This window comes from Lithobates pipiens, unplaced genomic scaffold, assembly GCF_037356315.1.
Source record: "Lithobates pipiens isolate NorthernLeopardFrog02 unplaced genomic scaffold, aLitPip1_a1.2 Scaffold_19, whole genome shotgun sequence".
Taxonomy (NCBI): domain Eukaryota; kingdom Metazoa; phylum Chordata; class Amphibia; order Anura; family Ranidae; genus Lithobates; species Lithobates pipiens.
In genome coordinates this window covers 592,859,976-592,884,957 of record NW_027507764.1, presented here as the reverse complement: position 1 = coordinate 592,884,957, position 24,982 = coordinate 592,859,976, and the positions used below count along the sequence as shown (strand labels likewise).

The window sequence follows — 24,982 nt, the reverse complement described above, 5'->3', positions numbered from 1 at the left end:
TCAGGGTTCTGGGAATTCCCATTTACACACTCAGTACTGTTGCCAGAGTTCAGGGTTCCCTTTATCTTTGTCTCTTTTTCGGGACTGGCTGGTCCATACTGCTCTCTGCACTCCTCGGGGGCGGGGCCATGACATGCTGAGTCTCCCAGTCTGAGTGATGCTGAGTGTCCTTCAAACTGAAAGACTGAGGACACCTTGTGGTGGAGAAGAGGTTCTGCAGAAGAGGGGGTTGGGGGGGGGGGTCAGCTCTGGACTGAAGGTGAGTACTGCAGCCTGTGTCCTGGGGGATTATAAAATATATATATATATATATATATATATATACACATATATATCTATATATCTATATATCTATATATCGATATATCTATATATCGATATATAGATATATAGATATAGATATATATATATATATATATATATATATATATATATATATATTAAATTAAAAAAATAAAATAAAATAAAATCAATAAATAAAATACATTTCAATTACATTTTAAAAAATTTAATAAAATAAATAAATTCAATAAATAAAAAAAATTAATAAAATGAAAAAAATAAAATAGCAATAACTGCATTTATTATTATTTTTATATAGTGGAAAGCTATTCTTCAGGTAGATATAAATGCGCCGCCTCATGCAGAATTCATTGCATTAAATGTATTTTAAAAAAAAAACCAGTAGAAGTTCCATCATTTAACATTATATGTGTTTCCTGTAAACCCTAAAAAAAAATTAAATACATTTATTAAATAAAAAAATAAAATCAATAAAATAAAATTAGTAAATAAAATAAATTGAATTCAAATCAATTAAAAAAAAATTAAAATAAAAAAATAAATAAATAAAATGAAACAATAAAATAAAATAGTAATAACTGCTTTTATTATTATTATTTGTATATAGTGGAAAGCTAAACTCCCGGCAGATATAAACACACACACTGTCTCATCCAGAATTCATTGCATTCAATTTATTTTTAAATAAAACCAGTAGAAGTTCCATCATTTAACACTATATTTGTTTCCTGTAATCCCCTGTACAGCAGCACTCAGACTGGGAGAGGGAGGGCCAGCACTGTGCGCTCCATTGCATTACTCGGTGCTGGATGTCTCACACTGGAGTCTCCCCAACAGGAGGGGGGAGCAGAGGAATGATCTCACAAACGTTCTGTTGCTCTGTGGCTGTCCAATCAGAGGCTGGGGGCGGGCCTTTTACCGCACCGCATACCTTTACTGCAGTGTAGTCGGCAGGGGGGGGGGGTCACAGACCTGCCTATGCTGTCTGCCAGGGGTCACAGATACCACCTGTACCCAGCTGGACTCTCCTGTACAATGTGTGGATGCCATACATGAGGAATGACACCACAGAGGGCATGGATGAATGCATTTTAGCATGGCTGGGCCCCAAGGCAGGAACGGAGCGTTCACCGCGGAGGGGCCCCATTCGCATCTCGGTATTTTGCCGCATTTGTTTCCTCGAATAAACGCAGCTGTAAATGCATCCAATCACATCAGCCCGTGTCGCTGTGCATTTTAATGCGCATGGGGAATGAACCTAAAATTGCAGACAGATGCACTTCACCGCCAATCAAAGTACGGCGGCGTGCGCTGCTACATGTGCGCCGATGCGCTTCAAGCACTGATTTCAAAGTCTTGTTTCCAGCCTTTTATAAAAGGTTGAATTCAGTCGCATGGCTTAGATTCAGATACGCTGGCCGCCCCTCCCCCGCCAGGCACGGGGGTTTGGGCATTTTGTCAGCATAGACAGATTCTATTTGTAGCCTCGATTCCCCCTCTGCGGGGCTTTCAATGTGCAGCGAACGTGTAACAATCGGCCGCATCGCGAGGAAATAAACAGAGGGGCCGTCCGTAGTTCAGGTAAATGTCAGGAATCGCACCCCATAGCAGTCGCACTGTGTTCATGCAATCTGCTGCAGGGTGTCAATTCAATGTCAGCGACTTCCCCAAAGCGGGTCAAAGAATGCAGTGCGTTTTGCCTGAATCGCCGTAGTGTTCATAGCCGCGAGGTCCGGTTCCGGCGAAACAAAACAAAAAGCTGCCTGCACCTCTTTCTTGCCGATGCGGCGTGATTTCAGCTATACAAAATGAATGGGCTCAAATCGCACGGCACAGAATCGCCTGTGATTTGCGCAGGAACGCAGTGCGATTCCTGTGCGAATCACATGCGATGTGACAGTGTGAACCCGGGCTAAGGCTGGGTTCACACTGCTGCGGGGGGGAGATCCGGATGTGATTCGCACCGCACTGCAGTGCAAATCACATCCGATCTCCGTAGCGATACGAGTTCAGCCATACAGATAGTATACAGATAGTATACAGATAGTATGGCTGAACTCGCATCGCACCCGCCGCAAACTCGCACGGGACCCTTTTGTTGGTCCGCAGCAGAATCGGATCGCATGGGTGTTCACACCATGCGATCCGATTCCTGTGCGAGTGTGCAGATCGCACTGCGATATGCGGACGGATCTGGGGGTGTCATTAACATTTCACTGACACTCCCAGCAGTCCGCATAGGGCAGTGTGAACTGCCGGCGGGAGTCATGCGATGCGGGAAAACGCCGCGGATTCCGCGGATTCCTAGCCTAAAGGGCAGGAATACATTATAACGGCACCCTGTGCGCACATTTGTCGCACCGAAGAAGCTCAGGTGGTAAATTCTGGCACTGAGCCAGTCGTGGTTTTTTCTTTTTTTTTCGACCACATTTTGCTGTGATTTTTGCACGCTTTGTTGCACAAGAATCATAGCCAAATCGCGCTGTGTATGGGGTGCCATAAAGAATGAATAGCACCCAAAGGCACAACATGCTTTTTGCCACACATTTGACCAAAAATAGCCTAAAACAATACCCAACATCATTCATTCAAAATAGCCTAAAAATATTAGCCCAACAATATTTAACCAAACATAGCCTAAATCAATAGCCCAAAATTATTCAACCAAAGATAGCCCAAAATAACAGTTCAACAACATTTAACCAAAAATAGCCTAAAACAATATACAATAACATTCAACCAAATTAGCCTAAAACAATAACCCAACAACATTTAACCTATAATAGCCCAAAACATTAACCCAACAACGTTTAACCTATAATAGCCTAAAACAATAGCCCAACAACACTTAACCAAAAATAGCCTAAAATAATATCCCAATATTATTCAACCAAAATAGCCAAAACAACAGTTCGACAACATTTAACCAAAAATAGCTTAAAACAATAACCAAATATTATTCAACCAAAGATAGCCCAAAATAACAGTTCAACAACACTTAACCAAAAATAGCCTAAAATAATATCCCAATATTATTCAACCAAGAATAGTCTAAAACAATGGCCCAACAACATTTAACCTATAATAGCCCAAAACAATATCCAACATCATTCATTCAAAAATAGCCTAAAAATATTAACCCAACAACATTGAACCAAAATAGCCTAAATCAATAACTCAACATTATTCAACCAAAGATAGCCCAAAATAATAGTTCAACAACATTGAACCAAAATAGCCTAAAAACAATAGCCCAACATCATTCAACCAAAAATAGCCCAAAAAAATGGCCCAATATTATTCAACCAAAAATAGACTAAAACAATGGCCCAACAACATTTAACCTATAATAGCCCAAAACAATACCCAACATCATTCATTCAAAAATAGCCTAAAAATATTAGCCCAACAACATTGAACCAAAATAGCCTAAAATCAATAGCCCAACAATATTTAACCAAAATAGCCTAAAACAATAGCCCAACATTATTCAACCAAAGATAGCCCAAAATAACAGTTCAACAACATTTAACCAAAAATAGCCTAAAACAATATACAATAACATTCAACCAAATTAGCCTAAAACAATAACCCAACAACGTTTAACCAAAAATAGCCTAAAATAATATCCCAATATTATTCAACCAAAAATAGCCCAAAACAACAGTTCGACAACATTTAACCAAACATAGCCTAAAACAATAACCCAATATTATTCAACCAAGAATAGTCTAAAACAATAGCCCAACAACATTTAACCTATAATAGCCCAAAACAATACCCAACATCATTCATCCAAAAAATAGCCTAAATATATTAGCCCAACAACATTGAACCAAAATAGCCTAAATCAATAACCCAACGGCATTTAACCTATAATAGCCTAAAACAACAGCCCACCATTATTCAACCAAAGATAGCCTAAAATAATAGTTCAACAACATTGAACCAAAATAGCCTAAAACAATAACCCAACAACATTTAACCTATAATAGCCTAAAACAACAGCTCAACAAGATTCAACCAAAAATAGCCTAAAATAAAAGCCCAACAACATTTGTGCAGAGGGGAAAAGCCTAAAAGAGTAACTCAAGAACATTTCATAAGAAAAGAAAACAGCAATAGAGCCTAACAACATTCCACCAAAAATAACCTAAAACAATAGAAAAAATTACATTCAGTTTTGCAAAAAAAAATCCCTAAAACAAATAGCCAAATACTGACTAATCAACAAAGAATGGATGTACATGCAGCTCCACTGGACAAGTATCTATGTCATTTTTTATATAAATAGACCCCCCCAGGAGCCAATTGTCTAAATGTAAATTTATTCCGATACAAGATCAGGTAAAAGACTTTATAACAGACCCAACGCATTTCGGGGGCCATAAATCGCTTCATCAGGGCTCTGAGATGGAAAATAGTATATACTGGACTAAATTAAAAATACAAAGAGTGTTTTATTTTACCGATACAAGTAAAATAACTTTTTCACAGTTAGACTCACTGACCCGGGATTCTGCCTGTCATTGGTTGAGTGGTGGGCGGTCGTGGTACGGCAGACATTGCAGGTCTCATGGTGTCGATGCTGAAATTGATACTTTTGTATCCTGATGTAACCAGAATCACCCTCTCTACCCCCCGGGGTCTTGATTCAACATAGAACTCTTTTTCTTATTACTGGTGTGTGTTATAAATCAGTAGTAACACATCCGGAGCGGGAAGAGCAGCTCAATCAGCCAGTGACAGTGTGATGTCCAGCTGCTGGAACACGTCCAGATTTCACATTAGCCGATTGTTTTCAGATTGATGACTCCTTACATCATTCTGTATAAAAAAACGTTTTCACAATGCCACTCATTCAGGTCCAGGGCAAGGATTTTTGACACCCTAGGCGAAACCTAATTTTGCCATCCCCCCCTTGGCTCCACTCCTGACTCCATCCCCTTCACCCTGCCCATGTATACCCCACCTTTTTAATGAAGCGCCCCTTAAATGCAACCTCAGCAGCCCCCATCAAATGTAGCCTCACCAGTACCCCTCAAATGCAGCCTCACCAGCGCCCATCAATGCAGCCTCACCAGTGCCCATCAATGCAGCCTCACTAGCGCCCATCAAATGCAGCCTCACCAGCACCCATTAATGCAGCCTCACCTGCACCCATCAAATTCAGCCTCACCAGCGCCTATCAGTGCAGCCTCACCAGCACCCATCAATGCAGCCTCACCAGCACCCATCAAATGCAGCCTCACCAGCACCCATCAATGCAGCCTCACCAGCACCCATCAAATGCAGCCTCACCAGGGCCCACCAAATTCAGCCTCACCAGTGCCCATCAATGCAGCCTCACCAGCACCCATCAATGCAGCCTTACCAGCGCCCATCAAACGCAGCCTCAGCAGCACCCATCAATGCAGCCTCACCAGCGCCTATCAGTGCAGCCTCACCAGCACCCATCAATGCAGCCTCACCAGCGCCCATCAAATTCAGCCTCAGCAGCGCCCATCAATGCAGCCTCACTAGCACCCATCAAATTCAGCCTTATCAGCGCCTATCAGTGCAGCCTCACCAGCACCCATCAATGCAGCCTCACCAGCGCCTATCAGTGCAGCCTCACCAGCACCCATCAATGCAGCCTCACCAGCGCCCATAAAATTCAGCCTCACCAGTGCCCATCAAATGCAGCCTCACCGGTGCCCTTCAAACACAGCCTCACCAGCGCCCATCAAATGCAGCCTCAGCAGCGTCCATCAATGCAGCCTCACCAGCGCCCATCAATGCAGCCTCACCAGCGCCCATCAAATGCAGCCTCAGCAGCGCCCATCAAAGCAGCCTCACCGGTGCCCTTCAAACACAGCCTCACCAGCGCCCATCAAATGCAGCCTCAGCAGCGTCCATCAATGCAGCCTCAGCAGCGCCCATCAATGCAGCCTCACCAGCGCCCATCAATGCAGCCTCACCAGCGCCCATCAAATGCAGCCTCAGCAGCGCCCATCAATGCAGCCTCACCAGCGCCCATCAAATGCAGCCTCACCAGCGCCCATTAATGCAGCCTCACCAGCACCCATCAAATGCAGCCTCACCAGCGCCTATCAGTGCAGCCTCACCAGCACCCATGTAATTCAGCCTCACCAGCGCCCATCAAATGCAGCCTCACCAGTGCCCATCAAATGCAGCCTCTCCAGCGCCCATCAAAAGCAGCCTCACTGGTGCCCATCAAAAGCAGCCTCACTGGTGCCCCTAAAATGCAGCCTCACCAGCGCCCATCAAAGCAGCCTCAGCAGTGCTCATCAATGCAGCCTCACCAGCACCCATCAAATGCAGCCTCGCCAGTGCCCATCAAATGCAGCCTCACCAGTGCCCATCAAATGCAGCCTCACCAGCGCCCATCAAATGCAGCCTCACTGGTGCCCCTCAAATGCAGCCTCACCAGTGCCCATCAAATGCAGCCTCACCAGCGCCCCTCAAATGCAGCCTCACCGGTGCCCCTCAAATGCAGCCTCACCAGCGTCCATCAAATGTAGCCTCACCAGCGCCCGTCAAATGCAGCCTCACCAGTGCCCATCAATGCAACCTCCCCAGTGCCCATCAAATGCAGCTTCACCAGCGCCCATCAAATGCAGCCTCACCAGCACCCATGAAATGCAGCCTCACCAGCGCCCATCAAATGCAGCCTCACAAGTGCCAATCAAATGCAGCCTCACCAGCGTCCATCAAAATCAGCCTCACCGGTGCCCCTCAAATGCAGCCTCACCAGTGCCCATCAAAGCAGCCTCAGCAGTGCTCATCAATGCAACCTCACCAGTGCCCATCAAATGCAGCCTCACCGGTGCCCCTCAAATGCAGCCTCCCCAGTGCCCATCAAATTCAGCCTCACCAGCGCCCCTCAAATGCAGCCTCACCGGTGCCCCTCAAATGCAGCCTCACCAGCGCCCATCAAAGCAGCCTCAGCAGTGCTCATCAATGCAGCCTCACCAGCGCCCATCAAATGCAGCCTCACCGGTGCCCCTCAAATGCAGCCTCCCCAGTGCCCATCAAATGCAGCCTCACCAGCGCCCCTCAAATGCAGCCCTTACCGGTGCCCCTCAAATGCAGCCTCACCAGCGCCCGTCAAATGTAGCCTCACCAGCGCCCGTCAAATGCAGCCTCACTAGTGCCCATCAAATGCAGCTTCACCAGCTCCCTTTAAATGCAGCCTCACCAGTGCCCATCAAATGCAGCCTCACTAGCGCCCATCAATGCAGCCTCACCAGCGCCCATCAAATGTAGCCTCACCCTCCATGTGTCTGTGCTCCTGAATGGACCATCACAGGTCTGTGATTCTGAATGGATCATCACAGGGTTGTGCTCCAGAATGGATTATCACAGGTCTGCTTCCTTTTGGTATTATCCTCCATGTGTGTCTCCTGTTAGCATCCTTTTGGGATCTGCTTCCCTCTACTCTCTGTATTTCTAAATAGCTTTTGCTTATTATTTACCAAAGAGTTAGTTGGTTACAGACAGGTATTTCCTGTCCTTGCTACCTGGGATTGAGAAGCCTCGATTGGAGGACTGTGATTTGGAGAAGAGTTTCTTGGAAGTAGACACAGAACTGAGATGCATGACCTTACACACAGTGGAGCTGTTGCTGCTATGTTTACCCAAACCAGAAGAAGAGACTATTAGGCAAGTATTCCTATGTTCTAATAGATTCTCTGCAGCTGCTCATAGCTCCTCGAGCGTGTATCTAAATCCTCTTGACAGATAGAATATCGCTGTCCTATTAGCATTATCTCACATACACAGTGCCAGATAACCATTTCTATGCTAATATATGTGTGTAGTGGTCACCTTCCAGTATATTAGTAGGGGAACCTGTTTATTGAAATAGTGTTTATATGCAGCTCCTGGTATTTTAGTTAACCCTGTCCCTTCTGGTCTGGGATTCTATAGCAAGTTTTAGCTCAGGGCTCAATAACCAGCATAGGTCAGAGCCAGGTTAGGCATCCGACGGCCACCTCTGGTAGTTAGAGGTCCGGTGGCACGACAAATTAGATGTTACTACGGACTACGATGCAGAGTAAATAGGCTAAGTTCCAGCAACACACCACAGTTTCTATGAGTGAGAGGCTGCATTCCAGGCTTGTTGGACAACAGTTGGAGGATCTCCCCATCACCACTGATCTTGTCTTCAGATCTCTGACACAAAGACAGACACTTTATCATCATCAGGGGCCCCTGCAGTGGGACTTCATCAGGAGGTATCTCTGTTAATAACTATATAACCCTGGGTATATGTGCACAATTCCACCAGGAATCCTATCCGGCCCTTTGCTGATAATACTTGTTTGTACATTTGGATGTACTGTATATAGTAGGTTTGCTACCTGTCTGGGATTCACCCAGACAGTGGAGTTTCTACATCATGTGTCCGGATTTCTGACTTCCAGACACCTGGACACATTATTCAGACAGCATGCTTGCCAGTGAGACGTCCCCAGTGCCTGCCACCAATGTGTCTTCCCCTCCTCTCTGTTTGCATTTACCATGTGCCCCCCATTATCATTCCCTATGTGTCCTCCCCATTATCCTCCTCCATGTGCCCCCCATTATCATCCTCCATGTGCCCCCCACTATCATCCCCCATGTGCCCCCATTATCATTCCCTATGTGTCCTCCCCATTATCCTCCTCCATGTGCCCCCCACTATCATCCCCCATGTGTCCCCCCACTATCATCCCCCATGTGTCCCCCACTATCATCCCCCATGTGACCCCCATTATCCTCCTCCATGTGCCCCCCCTATCATCCCCCATGTGTCCCCCACTATTATCCCCCATGTGTCCCCCCATTATCCTCCTCCATGTGCCCCCCACTATCATCCCCCACGTGTCCCCCCATTATCCTCCTCCATGTGCCCCCCACTATCATCCCCCATGTGTCCCCCACTATCATCCCCCATGTGTCCCCCCATTATCCTCCTCCATGTGCCCCTCATTATGTTCCTCTATGTGCCCCCCATTATCCTCCTCCATGTGCCCCCCATTATCATCCTCCATGTGCCCCCACTAGCATCCCCCATGTGTTCCCCCCATTATCCTCCTCCATGTGCCCCCCCATTATCCTCCTCCATGTACTCCTCCTTATCCTCCTCCATGTGCCCCCCATTATCATCCCCATGTGCCCCTCCTTATCCTCCTCCATGTGCCCCTCCTTATCCTCCTCCATGTGCCCCCCCCTGTTATCCTCCTCCATCTGTCCCTCCTTATCCTCCTCCATGTGCCCCCCCATTATCCTACTTCATGAGTCCCCCCTGGTACCTCTAACCTCCATTCTGCACCTGTCTCCCGCTCTGCCCACTGCATTCTGGGAAGGAGCCGATTTGTGCGCATTTCTTGGCTGCCAAGACAAACTGTTACTATATAAAGAAAATGCTTCCCTGGCACTAACGCCCCGTCCGCGGCCACGAGAAACTTCCTGAATATTAATGGCAGCAATCGGAGACGAGGCGCTGCTGATGACTCTCAAGGTGATGGAGAAACAAACTGATTGATGGCAGAGCTCACCGCGGGAAGGATATGGCAAGACGGCAGCAAAATTCAAACAAAAGGCGGAAGGGGGGGGGGGGTTGTCATTCTACGTTACTTCACCTAACCAATCACTGCGACACCTCCCGACATTTCCAACTTCCCTTCCCTCCATTACCCCATCACCTCCCTCCATTCCTCATCACCTCCCTCCATTCCCCATCATCTCCCCCCATTCCTCATCATCTCCCTCCATACCCCTCATCACCTCCCTCCATTCCCCATCATCTCCCCCCATTCCTCATCATCTCCCTCCATTCCCCTCATCACCTCCCTCCATTCCCCCCATCATCTCCCTCCATTCCCCATCATCTCCCTCCATTCCCCTCATCACCTCCCTCCATTCCCCTCATCACCTCCCTCCATTCCCCATCATCTCCCCCCATTCCTCATCATCTCTCCTCTATTCCCCTCATCACCTCCCTCCATTCCTCATCATCTCCATTCCCCTCATCACCTCCCTCCATTCCCCATCCATCTCCCTCCATTCCTCATCATCTCCCTCTATTCCCCTCATCACCTCCTCCATTCCCCACATCTCCCCCCATTCCTCATCATCTCCCTCTATTTCCCCTCATCACCTCCCTCCATTCCCCATCATCTCCCCCCATTCCTCATCATCTCCCTCCATACCCCTCATCACCTCCCTCCATTCCCCATCATCTCCCCCCATTCCCCATCATCTCCCTCCATTCCCCTCATCACCTCCCTCCATTCCCCATCATCTCCCCCCATTCCTCATCATCTCCCTCTATTCCCCTCATCACCTCCCTCCATTCCCCATCATCTCCCCCCATTCCCCATCATCTCCTCCATTCCCCTCATCACCTCCCTCCATTCCCATCATCTCCCCCATTCCCCATCATCTCCCTCCATTCCCCTCATCACCTCCCTCCATTCCCCATCATCTCCCTCCATTCCCCATCATCACCCTCCATTAACCCATCACCTCCCTCCATTACCCATCATCTCCCTCCATTCCCCATCATCACCCTCCATTAACCCATCACCTCCCTCCATTCCCCTCATCACCTCCCTCCATTCCCCATCATCTCCCTCCATTCCCCTCATCACCTCCCTCCATTCCTCCTCATCACCTCCCTCCATTCCCTCATCACCTCCCTCCATTCCCATCATCTCCCTCCATTCCCCTCATCACCTCCCTCCATTCCCCCATCATCTCCCTCCATTCCCCTCATCACCTCCCTCCATTCCCCATCATCTCCCCCCCATTCCCCATCATCTCCCCCCATTCCCCATCATCTCCCTCCATTTCCCTCATCACCTCCCTCCATTCCCCATCATTCTCCCTCCATTCCCCATCATCACCCTCCATTAACCCATCACCTCCCTCCATTACCCATCATCTCCCTCCATTCCCCATCATCACCCTCCATTAACCCATCACCTCCCTCCATTCCCCTCATCCCTCCCTCCATTCCCCATCATCCCCTCCATTCCCCCTCACCTCCCTCCATTCCCCTCATCACCCCTCCATTCCCCTCATCACCTCCCTCCATTCCCCATCATCTCCCTCCATTCCCTCCTCACCTCCCTCCATTCCCCATCATCTCCCTCCATTCCCCTCATCACCTCCCTCCATTCCCCTCATCACCTCCCTCCATTCCCATCATCTCCTCCAGTCCCCTCATCACTTCCCTCCATTCCCCTCATCATCTCCCTCCATTCCCCATCATCTCCCTCCATTCCCCTCATCACCTCCCTCCATTCCCCTCATCATCTCCCTCCATTCCCCTCATCACCTCCCTCCATTCCCCTCATCATCTCCCTCCATTCCCCATCATCTCCCTCCATTCCCCTCATCACCTCCCTCCATTCCCCTCATCATCTCCCTCCATTCCCCTCATCACCTCCCTCCATTCCCCTTATCATCTCCCTCCTTTCCCCTCATCACCTCCCTCCATTCCCCTCATCACCTCCCTCCATTCCCCTCATCATCTCCCTACATTCCCCATCACCTCTCTCCATTCCCCTCATCACCTCCCTCCATTCTTTCCATCATCTCTCCTTTCCCCTCACCATCTCCCTCCATTCCCCTCATCACCTCCCTCCATTCCCCTCATCATCTCTCTCCATTCCCCATCATCTCTCTCCATTATCACCTCCCTCCATTCCCCTCATCATCTCCCTCCATTCCTCATCACCTCCCTCCATTCCCCATCATCTCCCTCCATTCCCCTCATCATCCCCCTCCATTCCTCATCTCCCCCCATTCCCCTCATACACTCCCTCCATTCCCCATCATCTCCCTCTATTCCCCATCATCTCCCTCCATTACCCCATCATCTCCCTCCATTCCCCATCATCTCCCTCCATTCCCCACCATCTCACTCCATTCCCCTCATCACCTCCCTCCATTCCCCTCATCATCTCCCTCCATTCCCCATCATCTCCCTCCATTCCCCTCATCACCTCCCTCCATTCCCCTCATCACCTCCCTCCATTCCCCTCATCATCTCCCTCCATTCCCCATCATCTCCCTCCATTCCCCATCATCTCCCTCCATTCCCCTCATCACCTCCCTCCATTCCCCATCATCTCCCCCCATTCCCCATCATCTCCCCCATTCCCCATCATCTCCCTCCATTTCCCTCATCACCTCCCTCCATTCCCCATCATCTCCCTCCATTCCCCATCATCACCCTCCATTAACCCATCACTCCCTCCATTACCCATCATCTCCCTCCATTCCCCATCATCACCCTCCATTAACCCATCACCTCCCTCCATTCCCCTCATCACCTCCCTCCATTCCCCAGTCATCTCCCTCCATTCCCCTCATCATCTCCCCTCCATTACCCCATCATCTCCCTCCATTACCCCATCATCTCCCTCCATTCCTCATCACCTCCCTCCATTCCTCATCATCTCCCTCCATTCCCCATCATCTCCCTCCATTTCTCATCACTTCCCTCCATTCCCTTCATCATCTCCCTCCATTTCCCATCATCTCCCTCCATTCCCCATCATCTCCCTCCATTCCCCATCATTTCCCTCCATTCCCCATCATCTCCCTCCATTACCCCATCATCTCCCTCCATTACCCCATCATCTCCCTTTATTCCCCATCATCTCCCTCCATTCCCCTCATCATCCCCCTCCATTCCTCAACATCTCCCTCCATTCCCCTCATACACTTCCATCATTCCCCATCATCTCCCTCCATTCCTCATCACTTCCCTCCATTACCCCATCATCTCCCTCCATTCCTCATCACTTCCCTCCATTTCCCATCATCTCCCTCCATTCCCCATCATCTCCCTCCATTCCCCATCACCTCCCTCCATTACCCCATCACCTCCCTCCATTCCTCATCACTTATCACTTCCCTCCATTACCCCATCATCTCCCTCCATTCCCCTCATCATCTCCCTCCTTCCCCTCATCATCTCCCTCCATTCCCCATCACCCCTCCATTACCCCTTCACCTCCCTCCATTCCTCATCACTTCCCTCCATTACCCCATCATCTCCCTCCATTCCCCTCATCACCTCCCTCCATTCCCTCATCATCTCCCTCCATTACCCCATCACCTCCCTCCATTCCCCTCATCATCTCCCTCCATTTTTCATCACTTCCCTCCATTCCCCATCATCTCCCTCCATTCCCCTCATACTCTCCCTCCATTCCTCATCATCTCCCTCCATTCCCCTCATCACCTCCCTCCATTCCCCTCATCATCTCCCTCCATTCCCCTCATCACCTCCCTCCATTCCCCTCATCATCTCCCTCCATTCCCCATATCTCCCTCCATTCCCCTCATCACCTCCCTCCATTCCCCTCATCATCTCCCTCCATTCCCCTCATCACCTCCTCCATTCCCCTTATCATCTCCCTCCTTTCCCCTCATCACCTCCCTCCATTCCCTCATCACCTCCCTCCATTCCCCTCATCATCTCCCTACATTCCCCATCACCTCTCTCCATTCCCCTCATCACCTCCCACCATTCCCCATCATCTCCCTCCATTCCCCTCATCATCTCCCTCCATTCCCCATCACCTCCCTCCATTCCCCTCATCACCTCCCTCCATTCCCCTCATCATCTCCCTACATTCCCCATCACCTCTCTCCATTCCCCTCATCACCTCCCTCCATTCCCCATCATCTCCCTCCATTCCCCTCATCATCTCCCTCCATTCCCCATCATCTCCCTCCATTTCCCATCATCTCCCTCCTTTCCCCTCACCATCTCCCTCCATTCCCCTCATCACCTCCCTCCATTCCCCTCATCATCTCTCTCCATTCCCCATCATCTCTCTCCATTCCCCATCATCTCCCTCCATTCCCCTCATCATCTCCCTCCTTTCCCCTCATCATCTCCCTCCATTCCCCTCATCACCTCCCTCCATTCCCCTCATCATCTCCCTCCATTCCTCATCACCTCCCTCCATTCCCCATCATCTCCCTCCATTCCCCTCATCATCCCCCTCCATTCCTCATCTCCCCCCATTCCCCTCATACACTCCCTCCATTCCCCATCATCTCCCTCTATTCCCCATCATCTCCCTCCATTACCCCATCATCTCCCTCCATTCCCCATCATCTCCCTCCATTCCCCACCATCTCACTCCATTCCCCTCATCACCTCCCTCCATTCCCCTCATCATCTCCCTCCATTCCCCATCATCTCCCTCCATTCCCCTCATCACCTCCCTCCATTCCCCTCATCACCTCCCTCCATTCCCCTCATCATCTCCCTCCATTCCCCATCATCTCCCTCCATTCCCCATCATCTCCCTCCATTCCCCTCATCACCTCCCTCCATTCCCCATCATCTCCCCCCATTCCCCATCATCTCCCCCCATTCCCCATCATCTCCCTCCATTTCCCTCATCACCTCCCTCCATTCCCCATCATCTCCCTCCATTCCCCATCATCACCCTCCATTAACCCATCACCTCCCTCCATTACCCATCATCTCCCTCCATTCCCCATCATCACCCTCCATTAACCCATCACCTCCCTCCATTCCCCTCATCACCTCCCTCCATTCCCCATCATCTCCCTCCATTCCCCTCATCATCTCCCTCCATTACCCCATCATCTCCCTCCATTACCCCATCATCTCCCTCCATTCCTCATCACCTCCCTCCATTCCTCATCATCTCCCTCCATTCCCCATCATCTCCCTCCATTTCTCATCACTTCCCTCCATTCCCTTCATCATCTCCCTCCATTTCCCATCATCTCCCTCCATTCCCCATCATCTCCCTCCATTCCCCATCATTTCCCTCCATTCCCCATCATCTCCCTCCATTACCCCATCATCTCCCTCCATTACCCCATCATCTCCCTTTATTCCCCATCATCTCCCTCCATTCCCCTCATCATCCCCCTCCATTCCTCAACATCTCCCTCCATTCCCCTCATACACTTCCTCCATTCCCCATCATCTCCCTCCATTCCTCATCACTTCCCTCCATTACCCCATCATCTCCCTCCATTCCTCATCACTTCCCTCCATTTCCCATCATCTCCCTCCATTCCCCATCATCTCCCTCCATTCCCCATCACCTCCCTCCATTACCCCATCACCTCCCTCCATTCCTCATCACTTCCCTCCATTACCCCATCATCTCCCTCCATTCCCCTCATCATCTCCCTCCTTTCCCCTCATCATCTCCCTCCATTCCCCATCACCTCCCTCCATTACCCCATCACCTCCCTCCATTCCTCATCACTTCCCTCCATTACCCCATCATCTCCCTCCATTCCCCTCATCACCTCCCTCCATTCCCCTCATCATCTCCCTCCATTACCCCATCACCTCCCTCCATTCCCCTCATCATCTCCCTCCATTTTTCATCACTTCCCTCCATTCCCCATCATCTCCCTCCATTCCCCTCATACTCTCCCTCCATTCCTCATCATCTCCCTCCATTCCCCTCATCACCTCCCTCCATTCCCCTCATACTCTCCCTCCATTCCTCATCATCTCTCTCCTTCCGCTCATCATCTCCTTTCATTCCCTCGCCATCTGCCTCCATTCCCTGGTCACCTCTCTCCATACCCCATCATTTCCCTCCATTCACCCTTCATCTCCCTCCATTACCCGTAACCTTTCTCTATTCCCCCGTCATCTCCTTCCATTTCCACATCACCTCTTTTAATTCCGTAGGGTTCAGTTTTTATTCTGTATAAGCTGACTATCCCAGGGACCCCATAGGGGCCCCATGCTGACACACTAAACCAATCATTTGAAGCACATTTAGGTAATGCATGTGTTATCCACAACACGTGCTAATGCACATAACATATACTGCTGCATTGCAGAGCCATTCGTTTTGAATGGCATCCCAATGTGCCGGTATGGCGCCACAATGTGCCGGTAGTGCGCTGCATTGGAATAAAAGGGTCACATGTTTTTTTAAGCATGTCAGGATGTATTGGCAGCCAATCCATTTGGAATCGTCTGTCTTAACACAATGCATTCCTACATGCGAAGTAATGTAAGCAAAATAAATTCATTTAACAATCCATCAAGCCTGGAGTTCAATACCCAAATTCCAGAATAACTATCTTCCAGGCTGTCTTCTATTGCTGGAGCCTCTGATTGGTGGAGAGTTTTACCCATCACGGGTCTGTGCTCCTCATTGGACCATCACAGGTCTGTGCTCCTGAATGGCCTATCACAGGTCTGTGCTCCTGAATGGCCTATCACAGGTCTGTGCTCCTCATTGGACCATCACAGGTCTGTGCTCCTGAATGGCCCATCACAGGTCTGTGCTCCTCATTGGACCATCATAGGTCTGTGCTCCTGAATGGCCCATCACAGGTCTGTGCTCCTGAATGGCCCATCACAGGTCTGTGCTCCTGAATGGCCCATCACAGGTCTGTGCTCCTGAATGGCCCATCACAGGTCTGTGCTCCTGAATGGCCCATCACAGGTCTGTGCTCCTGAATGGACCATCACAGGTCTGTGCTCCTGAATGGCCCATCACAGGTCTGTGCTCCTGAATGGCCTATCACAGGTCTGTGCTCCTGAATGGCCTATCACAGGTCTGTGCTCCTCATTGGACCATCACAGGTCTGTTCTCCTGAATGGCCCATCACAGGTCTGTGCTCCTCATTGGACCATCACAGGTCTATGCTCCTGAATGGCCCATCACAGGTCTGTGCTCCTCATTGGACCATCACAGGTCTGTGCTCCTCATTGGACCATCACAGGTCTGTGCTCCTGAATGGACCATCACAGGTCTGTGCTCCTGAATGGCCTATCACAGGTCTGTGCTCCTGAATGGCCCATCACAGGTCAGAAAAAGACAAATCCTACTGGAACAGATTGAGCTCGCCAAGGAGCCAACAGAAAGCCAATGATAGTGTAGTAGTTTCAATAAAGGTTTATTTTAGAGCAGAGCCAGTCGTCCAATTATTACAACATGACAGCGAAAAAACTGAAAAACTCACTGAGAGAGCCACTGACGACATGGTTACATTGGTTAGATGGAACATGGTTACATTGGAACATGGTTACATTAGAACATGGTTACATTGGTTGGATGGAACATGGTTAAATTGGTTAGATGGAATATGGTTACATTGGTTGAATTGAACATGGTTACATTGGTTAGATGGAACTTGGTTAGGTCGGTTGGATGGAGCATGGTTACATTGATTGGATGGAGCATGGTTATATTGGTTGGATGCAACATGGTTACAACGATTGTATGGAACATGGTTACACTGGTTCGATGGAACATGGTTATGTTGGTTGAATTGAACATGGTTACATTTCTTGGATGGAACGTGGTTACATTGGTTAGATGGAACATGGTTACATTGGTTGAATTGAACATGGTTACATTGGTTAGATGGAACATGGTTACATTGGAACATGGTTACATTGGTTAGATGGAACATGGTTACATTGGTTGGATGGAACGTGGTTACATTGGTTAGATGGAACATGGTTACATTGGTTGAATTGAACATGGTTACATTGGTTAGATGGAACATGGTTAGATTGGTTAGATGGAACATGGTTACATTGGTTAGATGGAACATGGTTACATTGGTTGAATTGAACATGGTTAGATTGGTTAGATGGAACATGGTTACATTGGTTAGATGGAACATGGTTACATTGGTTAGATGGAACATGGTTACATTGGTTGAATTGAACATGGTTAGATTGGTTAGATGGAACATGGTTACATTGGTTAGATGGAACATGGTTACATTGGTTAGATGGAACATGGTTACATTGCTTGGATGGAACATGGTTACATTGCTTGGATGGAACATGGTTACATTGCTTGGATGGAACATGGTTACATTGCTTGGATGGAACATGGTTACATTGCTTGGATGGAACATGGTTACATTGCTTGGATGGAACATGGTTACATTGCTTGGATGGAACATGGTTACATTGGCACTAAAAAAAAATGTGGGTGCAGACTCCATAATTTTTTCCGGGAACTATAGTGAGGAGACAGTGAATTTATATCCAGAGCCCACCATGTGACTTCTATGGGTCCTGGCTGCTCATCATGTCCCTTCTATGGGTCCTGGTTTCTCATCATGTGACTTCTATGGGTCCTGGTTTCTCATCATGTGACTTCTATGGGTCCCGGCTGCTCATCATGTCCCTTCTATGGGTCCTGGTTTCTCATCATGTGACTTCTATGGGTCCTGGCTGCTCATCATGTGAGGTTTATGGGTCCTGGCTGCTCATCATGTGAGGTTTATGGGTCCTGGCTGCTCATCATGTGAGGTTTATGGGTCCTGGCTGCTCCTCATGTGACTTCTATGGGTCCCGGCTGCTCATCATGTGACTTCTATGGGTCCTGGCTGCTCATCATGTGACTTCTATGGGTCCCGGCTGCTCATCATGTGACTTCTATGGGTCCTGGCTGCTCCTCATGTCACTTCTATTGGTCCTGGTTTCTCATCATGTCACTTATATGGGTCTTGGCTGCTCATCATGTGAGGTCTATGGGCCCTGGCTGCTCATCATGTGAGGTCTATGGGTCCTTGCTGCTCATCATGTGACTTCTATGGGTCTTATCTGCTCATCATGTGACTTCTATGGGTCCTGGTTTCTCATCGTGTGACATCTATGGGTCCCGGCTGCTCATCATGTGACTTCTATGGGTCCTGGTTTCTCATCATGTGACTCCTATGGGTCCTAGTTTCTCATCATGTGACTTGTATGGGTCCTGGATGCTCATCATGTGACTTCTATGGGTCCTGGCTGCTCCTCATGTGACTTCTATGGGTCCTGGATGCTAATCATGTGACTTCTATGGGTCTTATCTGCTCATCATGTGACTTCTATGGGTCCTGGTTTCTCATCATGTGACTTCTATGGGTCCTGGTTTCTCATCATGTGACTTCTATGGGTCCCGGCTGTTCATCGTGTGACTTCTATGGGTCTTGGTTTCTCATCATGTGACTATGGGTCCTGGTTTCTCATCATGTGACTTCTATGGGTCCTGGTTTCTCATCATGTGACGTCTATGGGTCCCGGCTGCTCATCATGTGACTTCTATGGGTCTTGGTTTCTCATCATGTGACTCCTATGGGTCCTGGTTTCTCATCATGTGACTTCTATGGGTCCTGGTTTCTCATCATGTGACTTCTATGGGTCCTGGTTTCTCATCATGTGACTTCTATGGGTCCCGGCTGCTCATCATGTGACTTCTATGGGTCCCGGCTGCTCATCATGTGACTTCTATGGGTCCTGGTTTCTCATCATGTGACTTCTATGGGTCTTATCTGCTCATCATGTGACTTCTGTGGGTCCTGGATGCTAATCATGTGACTTCTATGGGTCTTATCTGCTCATCATGTGACTTCTGTGTGGGTCGGAGACATGCTGCACACAACCTATCACATTGGCTCTTTCAGTGAGAACCATTTTCCGGATTTCAGAACAAGATCATTTATTTTTGGATAGATTTTTCTCATTTGTTACATTTTGCTGCCACGGAAAGTCCCGAATATCTCTACAGAATTTCCCTGCATAGAGATTTTATTTGCATCACAAAACTCAGTGGAATCTTCTCAGGCCGGGAGCTGACAGACGGCTCGGCGGCGCCCATCCCTTTCATGGCGGCTCGGATTCCTGCGAGTGGCCCCCGGGCTCCTGCCAGCAATAATCAGAGAGTTGGCAGCCTAGGCAGTGGGAGCTTTCCTGGGTCAGTTTAAATCCCTGGTGATTAGCCGGCTTTCAGGACCTCCCAGCACAATGGCGGTCTGTGTCCCGGACAATGGCGCTGAGACCCTTTTCATCGCGGCGCTTGGATGGCCTCCGAATGAATCGGTAATGATCGCTCCCTTATCATGAGAGGAGCCGGGTGAGATGTTCTGCACAGACAGGAGAGGAGGATGGAAAATTACCGGGGGGGGGGGGGGGGACCCGGAGCTCTAATGAGGATCGTCTCATCCAGAAAGGCCTCGGCTCTGCTGCCATGATATCCTGCCGCCTCCATGGGTGGAAACATACATTGTGCTGCCATGGAGAGGCGCCGGGAAAGGAAAAATGACGGCACAAGATAAAAAAAAAAATTTGTGGGAGGCTGGCGAGCCGCCCCTGAGAAAATCCCCTTCACAGGCTCTCGGGGTAACTTCAACAGCCAATGGAATTGCTTTGCAGGGAAGAGGGCAGCAAAATCCCCTCCCCCCGGACGGTGATCCAATAGGAGTCCTTAAGGTCTCATTTGATTTATGAGAGCAGAATGCGGCCCTGATTCGAAAAGCTGCAATAGCACTTAGGGCATGCTAAAATGACTCTCGGCTGTGTTGTCTGAGAAGTCACTTTAGCATTCCTTAAGTGCAATGTAAGGTGCCGGAGCAGGCCTATTCATATCTTTTTGTTTATAAGAATAAAAATTTGTATTTTTTGCTAGAAAACTACTTAGAAGCCCCCAAACATACATATATATATTTTTTTAGCAGAGACCCTAGAGAATAAAATGGCAATCGTTGCAATTTTTTATGTCACGAGGTATTTGCGCAGCAGTTTTTCAAACGCTATTTTTGGGGTGGGGGGGGGGGAGATACACTTTAATGAAATTTAATGCAAAAAAAAAAAAACAATATATAACCAGATTTTGGGGTAAAATATAAAAGATGATGTTACGCCGAGTAAATAGATAGCTAACATGTCGCGCTTTCAAATTGCCCACGCTTGTGGAATGGTGACAAACTTCAGTACTTAAAAATCTCCATAGGTGACGCTTTAAAAAGTTTTACAGGTTACCAGTTTAGAGTTACGGAGGAGGTCTAGAGCTAGAATTATTGCTCTCGCTCACATGTTCCCAGTGGTACCTCACATGGGTGGTGCGAACACCGTTTACATATGCGGACGACTTACGTATGCATTCGCTTCTGTGCATGAGCATGGGGAGGGGTCACGTGGTCAGTTACAGCCAATGTCACAAATGCTGCAGGTTTCACGTGGTCAGTTACAACCAGTGTCACAAATGCTGGAGGTGTCATGTGGTCAGTTACAGCCAATGTCATGAATGCTGGAGGTGTCACGTGGTCAGTTACAGCCAATGTCATGAATGCTGGAGGTGTCACGTGGTCAGTTACAGCCAATGTCATAAATGCTGGAGGTGTCACGTGGTCAGTTACAGCCAATGTCATGAATGCTGGAGGTGTCACGTGGTCAGTTACAGCCAATGTCATGAATGCTGGAGGTGTCATGTGGTCAGTTACAACCAGTGTCACGAATGCTGGATGTGTCACGTGGTCAGTTACAGCCAATATTGTGAATGCTGGAGGTATCACATGGTCAGTTACAACCAGTGTCACTAATGCAGGAGGTGTCACGTGGTCAGTTCCAGCCAATGTTATGAATGCTGGAGGTGTCATGTGGTGAGTCACAGCCGATGTCACAAATGATGGAGGTGTCACGCGGTCAGTTACAACCAACATCATGAATGCTGGATGTGTCACGCGGTCAGTTACAACCAATGTCATGAATGCTGGAGGTGTCACGCGGTCAGTTACAACCAATGTCATGAATGCTGGAGGTGTCACGTGGTCAGTTACAGCCAATGTCATGAATGCTGGAGGTGTCACGTGGTCAGTTACAGCCAATGTCATGAATGCTGGAGGTGTCACGTGGTCAGTTACAGCCAATGTCATGAATGCTGGAGGTGTCACGTGGTCAGTTACAGCCAATGTCATGAATGCTGGAGGTGTCATGTGGTCAGTTACAACCAGTGTCACGAATGCTGGATGTGTCACGTGGTCAGTTACAGCCAATATTGTGAATGCTGGAGGTATCACATGGTCAGTTACAACCAGTGTCACTAATGCAGGAGGTGTCACGTGGTCAGTTCCAGCCAATGTTATGAATGCTGGAGGTGTCATGTGGTGAGTCACAGCCGATGTCACAAATGATGGAGGTGTCACGCGGTCAGTTACAACCAACATCATGAATGCTGGATGTGTCACGCGGTCAGTTACAACCAATGTCATGAATGCTGGAGGTGTCACGCGGTCAGTTACAACCAATGTCATGAATGCTGGAGGTGTCACGCGGTCAGTTACAACCAATGTCATGAATGCTGGAGGTGTCACGTGGTCAGTTACAGCCAATGTCATGAATGTTGGAGGGGTCACGTGGTCAGTTACAGCCAATGTCATGAATGCTGGAGGTGTCACGTGGTCAGTTACAGCCAATGTCATGAATGCTGGAGGTATCACATGGTCAGTTACAACCAATGTCATGAATGCTGGAGGTGTCATGTGGTGAGTCACAGCCAATGTCACAAATGATGGAGGTGTCACGTGGTCAGTTACAACCAACATCATGAATGCTGGAGGTGTCATGTGGTCAGTTACAACCAATGTCATGAATGCTGGAGGTGTCACGCGGTCAGTTACAGCCAATGTTATGAACGCTGGAGGTTTTACGTGGTCAGTTACAACTAATGCCATGAATGCTGGAGGTGTCACGTGGTCAGTTACAGCCAATGTCATGAATGCTGGAGGTGTCACGTGGTCAGTTACAACCAATGTCATGAATGCTGGAGGTGTCACGTGGTCAGTTACAACCAATGTCATGAATGCTGGAGGTGTCACGTGGTCAGTTACAACCAATGTCATGAATGCTGGAGGTGTCACGTGGTCAGTTACAGCCAATGTCATGAATGCTGGAGGTGTCACGTGGTCAGTTACAGCCAATGCCATGAATGCTGGAGGTGTCATGATGTCATGTGCTCAGTCAGAGCCAATGCGGTGGCAGCATGCAGTGTCATGTGACACATCTGACACATACGAGGCGGGAAGCATGCTCCTGCATATTTGAAGATCGTCTCCCCCCGGCCTGCGTGGCGTCTCCTTCTTTGGGATTATACGGGTCACCTGACTTCACCCCGGGACCGCCCGCCGCGTAGCCGCGAGCTGTCGGAATTGTTCTGCTTCGTTATCCCCGTCCTCCCCTGACATCTGTGAGATTATTTACAGCGGCTTGATTAACGGATCTCGGCTGTCTGCCGTGACAGAATCAGCGCACAGACTTCATCAGATAATTGGATGGAGCCGAGTCCCACGAGAGGATGATAGACAGGCGAGGCTGAAAGAGTCAGACAATCAAGGAGCTGCATAGAAATAATGCGCCCAAAACACCGACTGCGGGACTGGCAGAGGGGGGGATGGGGGGGGGGGGCAACAGCGATTGGACACAGCAAAGCACTTTTTCTGGGGAGATCAGTCGTAGAACTGAAGTGGACCTGTCATGGGAGCTGCCATGGCAGACTGGCTGTGCTTTAGGGGTTTTCCATCATCGGTCCTCTCTGGATATACAGCGCCTGGAAAAAGTATTCATACCCCTTGAAATTTCCCACATTTTGCCATGTTACCAAAAACGTAAATGTATTTTTTGGGGATTTTATGTGATGGACCAACACAAAGTGTCACATAATTGTGAAGTGGAAGGAAAATGATAAATGATACAAATAAATGTGTGAAAAGTGTGGGGGAGGGGCATTTGTATGGCGCCCCCTTTACTCTGATACCCCTAACTAAAATCTAGAGGAACCAATTGCCTTCAGAAGTCACCTAATTAGTAAATAGAGTCCCCCTGTGTGTCTTTTAATCTCAGTATAAATACAGCTGTTCTGTGAAGCCCTTAGAGGTTTGTTAGAGAACCTTAGTGAACAAACAGCATCATGAAGGCCAAGGAACACACCAGACAGGTCAGGGATAAAGTTGTGGAGAAGTATAAAGCAGGGTTAGGTTATAATAAAATCTCCCAAGCTTTGACCATCTCACGGAGCTCTGTTCAATCCATCATCGGAAAATGGAAAGAGTATGGGCACAACCGCAAACCTACCAAGACATGGCCGTCCACCTAAACTGACCGGGCCGGGCAAGGAGAACATTCATCAGAGAAGAGCCAAGAGGTCCATGGTAACTCTGGAGGAGCTGCAGAGATCCACAGCTCAGGGGGGAGAATCTGTCCACAGGACAACTATTAGTCGTCTCTCCACAAATCTGCCCTTTATGGAAGAGTGACAAGAAGAAAGACATTGGAGGAAGAAAGTGATAAGAAGTCCTGTTTGTAGTTTGTGAGAAGCCATGTGGGGGAGGGGGCAGCAAACATGTGGAAGAAGGTGATCTGGTCAGAGGAGACCAAAATTCAATTTTATGGCCTAAAAGCAAAACGCTATGTGTGGGGAAAACTAACACCGCCCATCCCCCGAACACACCATCCCCACCGTGAGACATGGTGGTGGCAGCATCATGTGGTGGGGATGGTTTTCTTCAGCAGGGACAGGGAAGCTGGTCAGAGTTGATGGGAAGATGGATGGAGAGAAATACAGGACAATCTTAGAAGAAAACCTGTTCGTCTGCAAAAGACTTGAGACCGGGGCGGAGGTTCCCCTTCCAGCAGGACGACGACCCGAAACATCCAGCCAGAGCTACAATGGAATGGTTTACATCAAAGCATATTCATGTGTTAGAATGGCCCAGTCACAGTCCAGACCTAAATCCCATTGAGAATCTGTGGCCAGACTTGAAAATTGCTGATCACAGACGCCCTCCATCCAATCTGACAGAGCTTGAGATATTTTACAAAGAAGAAGAATGGGCAGAAATGTCCTCTCTAGATGGGCAAAGCTGGTAGAGA

The 24,982-nt window shown here is 48.6% G+C and overlaps 1 protein-coding gene across 6 annotated transcripts in view; it reads right to left on the bottom strand.

The window, feature by feature from the left end:
- The window catches only part of CSPG5 (chondroitin sulfate proteoglycan 5), a 114,836-nt gene that overhangs the window by 50,883 nt on the left and 38,971 nt on the right, over positions 1-24,982 (bottom strand). The window lies entirely within an intron of this gene.